This window comes from Solanum tuberosum, unplaced genomic scaffold (genome assembly GCF_000226075.1).
Source record: "Solanum tuberosum cultivar DM 1-3 516 R44 unplaced genomic scaffold, SolTub_3.0 scf00145, whole genome shotgun sequence".
Taxonomy (NCBI): domain Eukaryota; kingdom Viridiplantae; phylum Streptophyta; class Magnoliopsida; order Solanales; family Solanaceae; genus Solanum; species Solanum tuberosum.
Window position 1 is genome coordinate 1,240,836 of NW_006239069.1, and position 13,704 is coordinate 1,254,539.

The following is a 13,704-nucleotide window of genomic DNA, read 5'->3' on the forward strand; positions in this document are numbered from 1 at the left end:
TGGAGAATACCTTAATGATGGCCCTGATCCTTACAAGGACAATGTGCACCTTAACTCGAGAGAAATCTCTAAGTCAAGGGTGGCTATTGTTGAGTGTCATAAAAAAAGGAGCTATAGAAATAAAGGGGCGAGTGAGAAATAAAGGCAAGATTGGTAATACTAGTGGAAATCTATGAAGAAAAGAAATAGCTGTGAATTTAAGAAGGAAACTGAATCTGGTGCATTAGGGAGGATAAGTCACTAATTTTATCTAAATGAATCCTCCCTTACCTCAAGCCTACATTACAACCTGAACAAGTCCTATTTGATTTTGAGCATAGCATCCTTTATTAGTGGAGATGTATATAACTGGTTCTTAATGCGTGCATGTATGATGTCTTTGTTGAGTGGGAGTGTGCTATGTTTGCAAAGTCCTTAAACTATATTCAATCTGCTGAGTTGAGTGTGTGGACTATTCGTTGGAGTGAGGGGCACTTGTTGTATGAAATATAGGTAATATGTAATAGCACATGTTGTTGAATGCGTTCGTTGCTAAAAGTTGTCAAGTCAATTACATGAGTCATGCATATTTTAAATGAAATCATGCATGTGGTAACTGGTTACAGATCCTTGGAAGAAACTGGCAGATGCACAAATACCATAGTAGAGAGTCTAAGTCTAGGAGTAGTTAGTAAGTTGTTCGAGGACGACAAAGCTTTAAGTGTGGGGTAGTTATCTTAGGCGTATTTATATGCCTAGAAATCTAATAATGCTTGTATTTAAGCTAAGTTTGAATTCAATGTGTGTTTGTTTATAGTCTTATCGAGTTTTTTGGTTGTATATGAGCTAACCAACATGATTAGTTGTGTAGGTGAGCTTAAATGGAGAAACGAGCACTAAAATGGACATTGGGGAACACAAAAGATCCGAGTCGAAAAGAAGCAAGGAAGAAAAAGTATGAAATAATTTCCAGGAAAAGCACTATGTGTCCTCTCCGTGTTGCGGAGAGGGATTTTAGTTTTTGTTCGCGAAGTTGGATTTTGAGGCAGAGTGGTCCGTGTCAAGACCGCGTCGCGGAGAAGAGAAAAGATCTCAGAACGTAATTTGTGAAGCCCTCCGCTTTGCGCCCCTTGTTGCCAAATTTGGTCGTTTCGACTTTATTATAAATAGGTTAATATTTTATTTTATTAAGGCATTCTTTTTCTGGGTTTTGAAGAACGGCGACTTGGAGAGCTATTTCATCATTTTTTAGGGTTCTTTCCTAAACTCTTTTACTTTCGATCTCTTTATGATTATTAAACATTGCATGATCGAATTTATTGTTATGAGTAGCTAAATACCCTAGTTCTAGGGTTGTGGCTATAGAATGATTGTAATCTATTAAGTTTTCATTGGGTTAATATTGATTATCAGATGAATCTTTCTTATGTTCTTGTTTTTAGTATTCCATGCCTGATCATCATTGGAATAAACATATTGTCCCAATTGAACTTGGGAGAGGAATAAGAGGATAGAACGTGGGGCATAAGGAGCATGATTTTGTCTTAATAATTAAGGTTAATTTCTATCTAGGATATGGATATACCTAGAAACCATGCTTGGTCACTATACAGGAAGAAATCGTAATGCTCGGTACTTGGTCCAACCTATCCCCGCTCAACGATGTAGTTAGGTTGTCATTTATCATAGGCGATTAGAGGTCGGGAGACCATGATCATATATTTAACCATGTGATCACTGATTCGATAGTTGATTAACATCCATTTAAACAAGATAATTGCATGAATCCTGATAAGAACTGCAGACCTGGACTTTACCCAATCATTGTTTGAACCCTTGAAATTGAATCAAGTTTTTTTTAATTCTGTTTAACTTTTAGATTATAAAATAAATCACTCTTGACATCTTGATAACACTTGTGCTTAGCTGAAAATATTGGAACAATCGAGTTTTCTAATCGTAAGTCTTTGTGGGTACGATACCCGACTCTTTATAAGAGCCACTTTAATACTTGAACGACCACGTACACTTGCATGTGCGATTTGGGCGCAGCAGTACACTTCCACCCCATCCCCATCTCCACCAACATACGCACCCGGACAATGTGGAGTGCAGTATATAATTTCATTTAAAATGTGAATTATGTAATAATTTGATTACTAATTTAATTATATAATATTCAATATTGAATCATTAAGCAATTCTGGTTAAATAAACAGACATATATAACTTTGGTTACAACTAGGGGTGGCAGAATGGTACTCAAGTCTGTATTCAATTCCAGCCCCAATCGTATCAAATCCCATGACCTGGTGAATAAAATTTATCTTAGGTATGTGAGGTCATGCTATTGCATCAAAGGCCATTGAATGATAAGGATTCGCATTTCAATTATATATTAAGTATCAAAAAGTCATCCTTAAAAATATACTTCTTATTTATGGATAGTTTTTTAATTAATTAGAATGCATGGTACAGACTAATAGTGGTAGTATTTTTCTGGTAGTTTCTGGTCCTTTTTGTTATTATTTGTTGTTTCTTGTACTTCAATTATCATATTATTTTGTTGTAGTTACTGTCCTACTAGTTGTTGCTTAATATGCTATTTCTCGTACTTCTTTTACCTCTTTTTTGGACTATTTCTCCTTGAGTTGAGGATCTATTGGAAAGACGGGAAAAAACTCCCTACTTTTGTAAGGGTAAGGTATGGTTCGTACTATGTGAAAAAATTATTTATTACGAGGGACATAAATTAAAGACCACTATAAAATAGGGACAAAGGTGCAAATGAGCCCGATTTTATCGTTGGCCCGTCTACATTGGACCTAAAAAAAATTGTATTTTAGAACCACCTTCTCCGGAGTCTTCTACTAAAAAAAAGAAAGAGAAAATTTAATGACGAAAAACTTTAAAATTGAATCAAACTGATCGATAAACAACATACAATATAGGAGTATAACATTCAATGTTGAGGTTTGCCTCAAGGGTTAAAAATATAATTTACATAAAGTTTATATGGGTCATCGGTTAAATCGATAAGAAAATTGGACAAACGAGTCATGAAGCGATAACCCCATAGTGAAGTGGCATGAAATAGTTAAATCAATAACCCGATATCAATAAAACAATAATTGGACAAATCAAGTCTTGAAGCGATTATGTGAACACCTAATATTTTACCAAACATAAAAGTTTACACCTTTTAATATTTAAGTATTTATTTTGGATCTAAACTAGAGATTTTTTTATATTTATCTTATTTTTATAAGTTCATTTTAAAATATTTGGAAACTAAAAACAAGAGTTGCATTATTAATGTAAGTTTTGTTTTAAAGAAAAGAAAGTTTATAAAAATATATGTTTCTTTTAATTTTAATTTAACAAATAATCTAGTATTTATTAATTATAATTTATTATTAGCTACTTGATTTTTGATTAAAAAAATTAAATAATTATATTATATTATATTATTCAAAATAAATTACTAATCTCACACCCATTACACCCACTCACCCCACCTTTACACCAAATCCCAGTCCACTTCCCCTTAATTAATCCCACTACCCTCACATTTAACTACCCCTACATATATTACATTCCCACATACAAAACAAAACAAAAAAAGATCTACAGCAACACACGGAAAAAAGAAAAAAAAAACAATCTGCAAAAAAAGGTGGGGTGGGGGGGAGGGGGAGAAAAAAGAAAAAAAAAATCAATTTCCAAACCAAAAAGAAAAAAAAAAGACTACAACACACACCCACACACAAATCAGAAAAAAGGAGGGATACAGTGAGATTTCCATTCGAGATTCGGTCGTAACTTCAATCAATCTTTGCAAGTAAATTGAAAATTCTATGGTTCAATTTCCTCTTCTATTTCAATATATTGGAGAACGCTTCGGCTTCATTCTAAAGGTCAATTTCTTGATATTCATTTAATTCATTTCATGTTTGTTAGTATAGTGTTTTGATAAATTTATTACTCTTTTATAATGTTTGATTTTATTTTAGTTTTCTTTGTTAGTTTATTAATTTTCTTGATGCAACAATATTAGTAAGTATATCTTTTATTTAAATTAATCTTTCATATTTTAATAATTACTTTGCGAAAAAAATAAAATCAAAAGAAAATGCAACATAATGTGACAAGAAATGCAAAGAAATAGACTTTTTAATTGAATGCAAAAATAAATAAGACTCAAAATTATGAACAGTAATATAAATATATTGGCAATAAAGATATATTACGATTCAAATTATTCCATGTGAAATATATGGTGGATATCATTATGGTCTTTTTTTTACTTGCTTGTTTTTTTAAGGGCTAATTTGTTGCTGATTTGATTTGTTTAATTCGTTCCTCTTTAGTTTAATTATTGACATTAGAGTAATGAATAAATTTTTTTTAAAAAAAAAAACCTAAAAGGGTTTAAGTTGACCTTTTGTAATTAATTTTGGTCACTAGTATAACATATTTGGTTGATGAATTACATCGTTACCGAGTCACAATGATCAATTTTAACAAAAACAATTTAAAGCATTTAGACTTTTATACAAAGATTTTGAATTTTAAATAATTTTGATGATTAAATTTCTTTAAATTAAATTGTTAGAAGCATGACTAGGCTGATGATAATAATAGTAAACTTGAAGAATAATACACATATTTAGACATAAAAATATAAACAAATAAACAATTTGTGGTAAGGCTGGAAAGCGTTGCTGCCAGTACACCACACATTAATAAAACAAGACACTTTACAATAAATTAAAGAAGGTTGAATATAAGTAAATTTACTAAGCTGATAAGTATAATATATCCAAAATTAAGTCAAGCCAAGATATAAATCAATGAAGCAACCATGCTAGAACTACGGGACTCGAGGGGTTCTTTACACCTTCCCCTCGGTCAACAGAATTCCTTATCCGGATTTCTAGTTAGCAGACCAATAAAAATTAGAGTCAACTTCACTTTAATTAGGGATCTAAATAAGGTGACTTGGAATACCAAAACTCAATTCCAAGTGACAACTCTAAAATAAAATAATCTTTTTTTCGAAATGTCACTTTAATTGGAAAAACTTTATTTTCAAACCATATCAATCTGGGAAAAAATAAGGGTGTGACAGATTATATGAAACACTTGCCCAATCACTAAACCAATAACCTGATATCAATAAAATAGTATTGTTTCGTCGGTCCGGATATCTGCCAAAAAGAAAATGGACAAATCAAATCTTGAAGCGATAACATGTAACACTTGCTCAACCATTAAACCAATAACATGATATCAATAAAGCAGTATCATTTCTTCTGTCCGGATATCTGCCAAAAAGATTTAAAAAAGAAAATGGCTTCGCCCGGACTCGAACCGGAGACCTTCAGTGTGTTAGACTGACGTGATAACCAACTACACCACGAAACCTGCTTGTCACTTTATGCATCACAATATTAACAATAATTGAACTACTTTTTGTTTAATATTATTTGACTTCTTACCCCTTTCGTCTAAGGTGGCTCCGTCTATAGGTCTGGGGAGAGTAGAGTATACACATATCTTACTTCTACCTCGTGGAGGTAGAAAAACTGTTTTCAAAGGACCCTCAACTTAAATAACATATATCAAAGTAGATTTTAAGAGAGAAAAAAATAAGTAATGAACACATGCATCACAAATAATAAGGAAAACATTCTAAAGCATACAGAGAAAAATAACAATAACCACCGTTAAATAAAATGATAGCCGAATCATGATATAATAAACAACACATAGCAACAAAAATTGAGGGACCATTATCAATTTCAATACTTCTATCCAAACATGTCACTGTTTATTTATAAAATCGATTTCAAGACTTAAAATTACTTATCAACAAGTAATGCTTATCAACTATTTACAATCAGCTAATTCAAAAGGATTCTGAATTATTTCCTCAAAAAAAATCATATTTAAATAGTATGAACATAGCTTTTTCTTTGCAATGGTAGTTGTATAACTACTATTACTTTTTCTCTTTCCCAATTAAACGTTGGCTTAAATAATATATATTGACCTTTCGTAATCGTGTGAATAATACAACAGACTTGAATCATCTCAACTTTTGCTCCAACTTATCTCTGGGATCTGCTGATTTGGTGAGTGTTCTTTCATTATTTCTTCAAAATCTTATGAATTGTTGGATAATTGTGCAGTAAAATATTTCATCCGTTTCAATTTGTTCGTCTTAGTTTTCCTTTTAAGTTTTGTTTAAAAAAGAACGTCTCTTTTCATTTCTGGCAACTCTTTAATCCAACTTTCTACATGATATATTTAAAACCATTCTACATATCTTCAATTTAGCATCATAAGATTCAAAAGTTTTCTTTAATTTATTAAACTTTGTGTAGTCAAATTGAGACAAACAAATTGAAATGGAGGGATTAGTTCTTAAGGTATAAATATGAAGTAGATGTATGTATGGCTATGGTTAATTTGTTTTATAAAAGGTAGAGCCAGGCTGAAGTAGTATTGGAAATAGGTGACTATATAATTTCAGTTTACCGGGGACATGACCTTAGATACGAGGTCAAGGAGCGAGGACATAAATTAGGATAAGAGGTTAGTTAGATAGTTGAGTGTTGTTTCGCATATTCTTTTATACTATTAGTCATATTATTCTAGCAGTTGTTTGTCCTTTGAGTATGGTTATTATCTCTGGTTTCTATTGCTCTTCAATTATCGTTTAGCTAAATTGACTACTGTTTAGAATGATTAATCAGGTTGTCTGTAGTATTATGTCATGACTTTTTTCATTTCAGTTTATTCTTTCTCTATGTTGTTTTTTTCTCCCAAGCTAAGGGTGTATCAAAAATAGTATTTCTACCTCTAAGGTAGTGGTAAGGTCAGCATAGACTCTACGGCCTCCCACACCCTTCTTTGTACGATTACAGTGGATATGTTGTTGAAGTAAATGATGCTAATGTATTCTAAGAAGTGATCACTTTTTATGGTATGTTCTGATTAAAGTTTGTGCTGAATTTGTAAGGAACATAAGTTACTATGGCTTCATCCAACCATATCAATAGTGCTGAAGCAATTGAAAGAAGTGATGATCTTGTTCTCAAGATTCTAGTACTCCTCCCAGAGAAACCTCTGTTCAAGTTCAAATTAGTTTCTAAACTTTGGCAATCACTCATTTCTGATCCTTATATATCGTCCTCGTGGAGGCCTCAAACTTCCCCGAGTGCACTCATTGTCCAGAGGTTATCCGAGGATCAATGTGACTAACTTCTCCGTCTTTCCTCTCAGAAAAGAGTATACTTCTGGTAGTCGACTCTTGGATTTCATCAAAGGCAATGCTTTAACTGATATGATGATTGAAATTTTGAGCTCGTGTGGTGGTTTAATTTTATGTTGTTGTCATAAACCACAGATCAGAGAGTACTACGTCTGTAACCCGAGCACTAAGCAATTCACCATTGTTCCAAGTCTAGATAGGAGTTATATGCGAGACTTGTGTTTGGCTTTTGATCCATCAAAATCACCTCACTATAGAATTCTTAAGGTTGGCTTACATTATAATGAGATGTACTCTTCAGAGACAAACTCCTGGAGGAGATTACGTGATCCGTTTCCAATGTCAATTCGAAACCACGGGAGTTTTCTTCAACGGAGCAATCTTTTGGGCGTTTAATAACTGGTGTTATTTCAATATGGATACAGAGACTCTGCGCTACTTAGACAATCCAATGCAAGAAATGAATACTACTTATCCATATACAGATTATTGGCTTGGATGTGTCAACGAGCGTTTGTATTTTGTTGGCCCTGCAGACAACGGATGGATCCCTCATGTCAGCGTGTTTGAATTGGGAAACGACTACTTGTGGAGCCTAAAGTATAGGAAAGATCCATTGGAAACTTGGAGTAGTTTTCTTTCGGTTATGGCAAGAGAAGATGAACTATTTATGGCAACATACATGCATGATCGTGACCAAGTGATGTTAATCAAGCTAAGTGATAACACTTGCAGCATGCATGGTCTTGCCATTACATGCTTCTGCTCGCTTTGGGTCTGCAAGTAAAGTTTATCATTTCATTGAGAATCCATTCTTGGCTATCTAAGTAGGCATCTATGCGTAATAGGTACGTATACAATCAGTCAAGACTTCTCTATAACAATAATTTGGTATGATGATCAAGTTTCCTTTGGAATCGATTATGTTATATTATATTATATGTTCTCTATAATTGAATCTGATCCACTAAGCAGTTGTAAGGTCTATCATCCCCAAAACTTCACTTCATGGGGACTAAGGTATGTTGTTGTTGTTGTTTTGTAAGAGTGGAACTTCACAAATATATTGTGTTTTTATGTTTATATCTTTCATCCTTTTTGTGCCTTAAACTTATGTGTGGTTTGAAACTAAAAGTCTCGAATACAATCATTGCAAATTAAAACTATCCTAATAGAGAAAGAAGGGAAATTAAGCCTTATAAGACGCCATTTTTAAGAGTTTACGAGAAAAGAGGAGAAAAAAAAAGGCTTGGCTTCGCCCGGGCTCGAACCGGAGACCTTCAGTGTGTTAGACTGACGTGATAACCAACTACACCACGAAACCCAATTTGTTACATTTTTCCTCGTTTATGAACATGTCAGTCAGCACATTTTTCTGAAAAATGTTTGAAAAGTAAATTTCATTACTGACATTTCAAGTTGATTATCTCGTTCTTACCTCTAATCCCCACTTTACCATGCACCCTGACCCCCATACTCTTATTTATCTAAATTATGTATATAAATATTTTGCGAAATAATATTTTTTTGCTTGCTTACTCCAAGACAAAGATAAGTAAGAAAATTGCTTGATTTTCAAGAAAGGTATTATCATATGGTTGTCGTGTCCTTGAGAATCATGTCATTTGCATTGACGTGTTTCCATCCACAGTCATAGTTAAAAGAGTTGATATATTTTAAGTAGTTTTGTCTATGTAATAAGCTCTTGAGAACACAAGTGAAATCATTTTTTTTTTAAAACAATTGAATCAAAAGTGTCTAATAATACTTTATTATGTATTTGGATGCGCAATTGAATATATGCTGAAGTTTTAATATTTAAATAGATTTATTAATAAATTTAAGAGATTGTCTATATATTCTTTCTTGATATTAATTCTTGTTGTTATTGTAGTACTAGAAATTCAAAATTCCGATCTATACTTAAAAGTGTGTCATCTTCTAATGCTTTAGTGGTCCATGAGTTCCAATTGGACGGCGAAATCAGAAATTTTACTATGCGTATAGATTTCAATCGAAGACTTGGGGTAGCTTGCTTATTTTTTGGCTGTTGCAACATAATTGTATGTTCTTCTTTTTTGGGTGATTTTGACATGAATGATTGCTTTTGTCTTCGCTAGGATTTAAACCTGAGACCTCAGTTTCTTCTCCCAATTACAATCTGAAAATATTTGCTACTGTAGAATACAAATTCTATATATGTGGAATTGCTTAGTATGGAGGTAGAGGATGGGCTTAGCCAATCGCCAGAAGAAGTCCTTGTCTCAATTTTTTCTCTGTTGACAATGGAACAAGTAGTGGCCACAAGTTTCCTTTCGAGTCTTATTTTTAAAGGGTTAACAAGCCTTAAAGCAGACAACATTTGTAGACAGTGAACTATTATAAGATAAATCCATATTAATTTTTTTTGTCAAATCATAAATTTATGATATGTTGATCGAGTGTGGTTAATATAGTTGGATCAATTTTTCAATTAATATTATATAATTTAAATGAAGTTTAATACATTTGTGTCATCATGTTAGGTTGACAAGATAACCCAACTCATGGTCTCTATGCCCAAGGTATGAAAAAGACGCACACAAACACATATATACATATAGAGTAGTCTTGCTCTTTATTGATGATTTGCAAGTCCTTCCGCATACATATACCATTGAAGGATTTTCAGACTAATTCAACCATCGTGTTTATGCCTAAACCCCAGAACAAAATACTAAGCTATTCATGAGATTTACAAACGAAATACAGCAATAACAAGACTACACAACTTCCTCTTTGACACTCTTCTTTTGCAAAAGAAAATAAACCGGAATATCGAGCCCACAATATGTAGCAAGGCAAGGCTCTAGCCACTTCCTTCGTTTACGCCCTCAAGATGCTCCTACATCTCTTTAATGGAGTGAGAACAAAAATTACTTTGCTCGCACCAAATTAGTCATATCGAGATTTGGATGATTACCCTTCCCCTAATCTTATTCTTTTGTCAGCTTCAGTTGAGCTTTCAATGTGAATATAGAATGAAAAAGTCGAAAGTAATCAATTTTATAGTCCATCCATTGAAATGCAGCTATTGAGTTATCTGTTTATTCTTCCGGTAAAAGAACACACATGTGAAATGGACTAAAAAGATCAATAATCAGGTTTGCTAAAAAACTCCGTATAGATTATATGTAAGTAACTGTTTTTTCCTATTTTATCGGACAAATGTTTATCTAAGGTAAAAATGCGATTATTACTGTTGCACCATCTTCTAAATAACAAATGAAGTTTCTTACAAAAATAAAATAAAAAACAATGAAATTTGATCCTGAATAATACTGTAAAAAGCAGAATGAAAGCATATCAAACCTTTACCGTCTTTCCAAATACTCTCATAAGCAAGCCCATAATGACCAAAAGTTTCCTTGTCAAAATTTCCACCTCTGTAACCCCATACAAAAATTGAATTTCCCTCATCTTCAATCATGACTTTTTTCCTACTGGATTTTCTGAATTATAAATTCTGACTCCTTTTTTTTATCTTATGTAATGTGATAGCTCTTTGATAAATTTTTCTGCAAACTTTACATGTTTTCCCGTTTTGCTGTAATTAAATGCCTCGGAAATTATCTTTGCTAAATCTATAGAATTGGTGTGCTTCTAGCACCATAATTATCTAGTATAAATTATCTTTGCTAAATCTATAGAATCAGTGCTTCTAGCATCATAGTTATCTTTCATAACAAGATGAGCATTGTTTATTGATCCCAACTTATCTCGTAACATGTACAACAAGAAAAACTCTACCAAGTCCTGCATAGTTGGGTAGCAAAGACTGATTTGTATTAGCCTAATTACCATGCACAAAAATAAGATGGATATGAAGAGCAAGTGATTGACTCAAGCTAATTAGTAACCTAAAGTCAAAAATAAATTGGACGCCTAGCATTTTTTTATTTTTTTTATTTTTGAGATCCAAAGTATGAAAAATATACCAAAATATTTTTTAATTTTATGGTCTTAAACATGTTATGTGGAAATTTTAAAATTGATAAAAAAGAAGAAACATTCTTTAATGTTTTGAAATGAACTGAAAGAAAGACACAATATAAATATTTTTCTTGGTAAAAAATACTTATAATAATTTTTATTATTACTAAAAAAAATGAGGGTGCAAATAGCATAAATACCTTGTTTTGGACGTTTCCATGAAAGTCATTAGTAGTTGTAGAGCTATAGGATTGTTGGCTCAAAAGAATTTAAATTTTAACCCATGTAACTAAATAAAGATCACTCCCTGATGCCTCGTCTGCGTGGGGTGTCTTCCCCTTCAAACAGTCTTTGAAATGTGATAATTAGAAAGGTTGTTTTCGAATTGGGTCAACAAACCAGCTCAGCAGTACGATTACCTCATTCGCGACATAAGTTTGAATTCATTTGGATGATTGTTGACAGGCTGACAAAAATTAGCCCATTCTTGCCGGTCAGGACTATTTTTATAGTCAAGGATTATGCATAATTTTATATCAAGTAAATAGTTAGGTTCTACGATCTGCAAGTATCCATTATTTCTGACAAAGGGGCACAATTTACAACTAACTTTTATAGGTGCTTTTATAAGGGTTTGGGAACATAGGTTAATCTAAGTACAACTTTTCATCCCTAGACAAACGGCCAAGCCGATTACATAATTTAGATGCTCGGGGATATGTTACGAGTGTGCGTGCTAGACTTTAAGAGAAGTTGGGATGAACATTTGTCTCTTATTGAGTTTGTGTATAATAACAACCACCATTCCAGAATTAGAATGACTCCTTATAAGGCTTTTTATATGGGCTAAACTGAAGATCTCCAATTAGATGGTTCGAGGTTGGTGAGTCAAGGTTGATTTGACCTGACTTAGTATATCACACAATGGAGCAGGTTAAACTTATTCGAGAGCAGTTATTAACAGCCTAGAGTTGCCAGATGTCATATTCTGATATGTGACAACGTGACTAGGAGTTTTGTGTTGATGATTGGGTATTCATGATGGTCTTGCCTATGACTGGTTTTATGAGTTTTATAAGGAAGGAAAATATAAGCCCAAGATTTATTGGGCTATCTCAGATCCTCAGAAGGGTAGGCCGAGTAGCTAATGAGCTAAAGTTCCCTTCGGGGATAGGGTTTGTTTGTCTAATCTTTTATGTGTCGATGCTGCAGAAATACATATGAGACCCTTTTCAGGTTGTCCCAGTTGGGGATATTCAGATCTTAGAGAACTTGTCCTACGGCGAGACTCCAGTTGCGATACTAGATTGGTAGGTCCGCAGATTGAGAACCAAAGGTGTGGCTTACGGAAGAGTATGCCTACCTAGATCACATAGCTGAGGTGAGTTACCCCTTCTGTTGAATTTTTTTATTACAAGTATGATTTGATTCAGATATTTGTTTATTGAAGTGCATCTTGTTAGTATTGTGTATCGGCTATCGCCCTGTGAGGTGTTTGGACAAGAACTTTTTGCATTTTAAGTTTTCAGGTAGGCACGTTTATAGAGAAGACTTTCTCGAAATTCCAGCAACTACTAAGGACTTAATTAATTAACCATGTGACTCTGATTGTTTTTTATTTGAGGACAAAGTTCTGAAGGGGGTACTCCTCCCTTTCAAAATATTCAAATCAACCCATACCTTTAGAGCAAAACTAAGAGTGAGTTATATGTTAATAAGGATGTGTAAACTTATTTGAATGGTTCAACAATCGTATTTAAGTTTTGAGGTCTAGCAACTTGTAAAATAAAAGACGGCAAAAGTTATCATTAAGTACTTTAATTTTTTCCCCAATCTATAAAGAGTTAGAATAACCACAATCTATCAAATCAAAGTTGTACGAGTCTAGTTTCCAACACATCAAACCGTTTGTCCATACAACTTCAAAATAGAAAGATATTCATATTTTTGCGAGACAGTGCAAACGGACATGTGAATGGTCCCCATGCCCTTGGAGGCTTATACATATATTCTCCTTCGAGATTTAATTAGTCTTTCATGGAAAAATTAGAAAATCCAGCAACTTAATACCTTAGATCACCAAAATTATTGATTTGTAACACCCCAGAAAAATTTTCGAACTAAGACTCGAACCGGTCATCGTAGTGAGTGAGATTTTACCGAGGAATTTAAAATTTCTTAAGTGTTAAGTTCACTAGATGTAGCACCTTGAGTTCGAAAAAGAACTAAATTGGAAATAGCAAAATCTGAAACTTTGCAAGTTAAGCTAAGTATGAGTTTTGGGTCCACTTCAAACGACCATAACTTCTAGCTCAAGATGATTTCGGTGTGATACCAGATACCATAGGAAAAAACTTTGAATTATCTTTCCAACGCCACCAAGTTTGCTAAGTTTCGAGTTCGGATGAATGAGATATGGCCTTTTGAAGTTAGGCTGTCCAGTTAAGGAAAGTAAGCCGAAAATAGTAAAGGGT

The 13,704-nt window shown here is 33.2% G+C and overlaps 2 non-coding genes across 2 annotated transcripts; both read right to left on the minus strand.

The window, feature by feature from the left end:
- Positions 1-5,332: 5,332 nt before the first annotated feature.
- TRNAV-AAC (transfer RNA valine (anticodon AAC)) lies at positions 5,333-5,406 on the minus strand. Its single transcript has one exon. It is a non-coding gene; the product is annotated as a tRNA-Val (tRNA).
- Positions 5,407-8,508: 3,102 nt separating this feature from the next.
- On the minus strand, positions 8,509-8,582 carry TRNAV-AAC (transfer RNA valine (anticodon AAC)). The gene has a single exon. It is a non-coding gene; the product is annotated as a tRNA-Val (tRNA).
- Between the last annotated feature and the right edge of the window lie 5,122 nt (positions 8,583-13,704).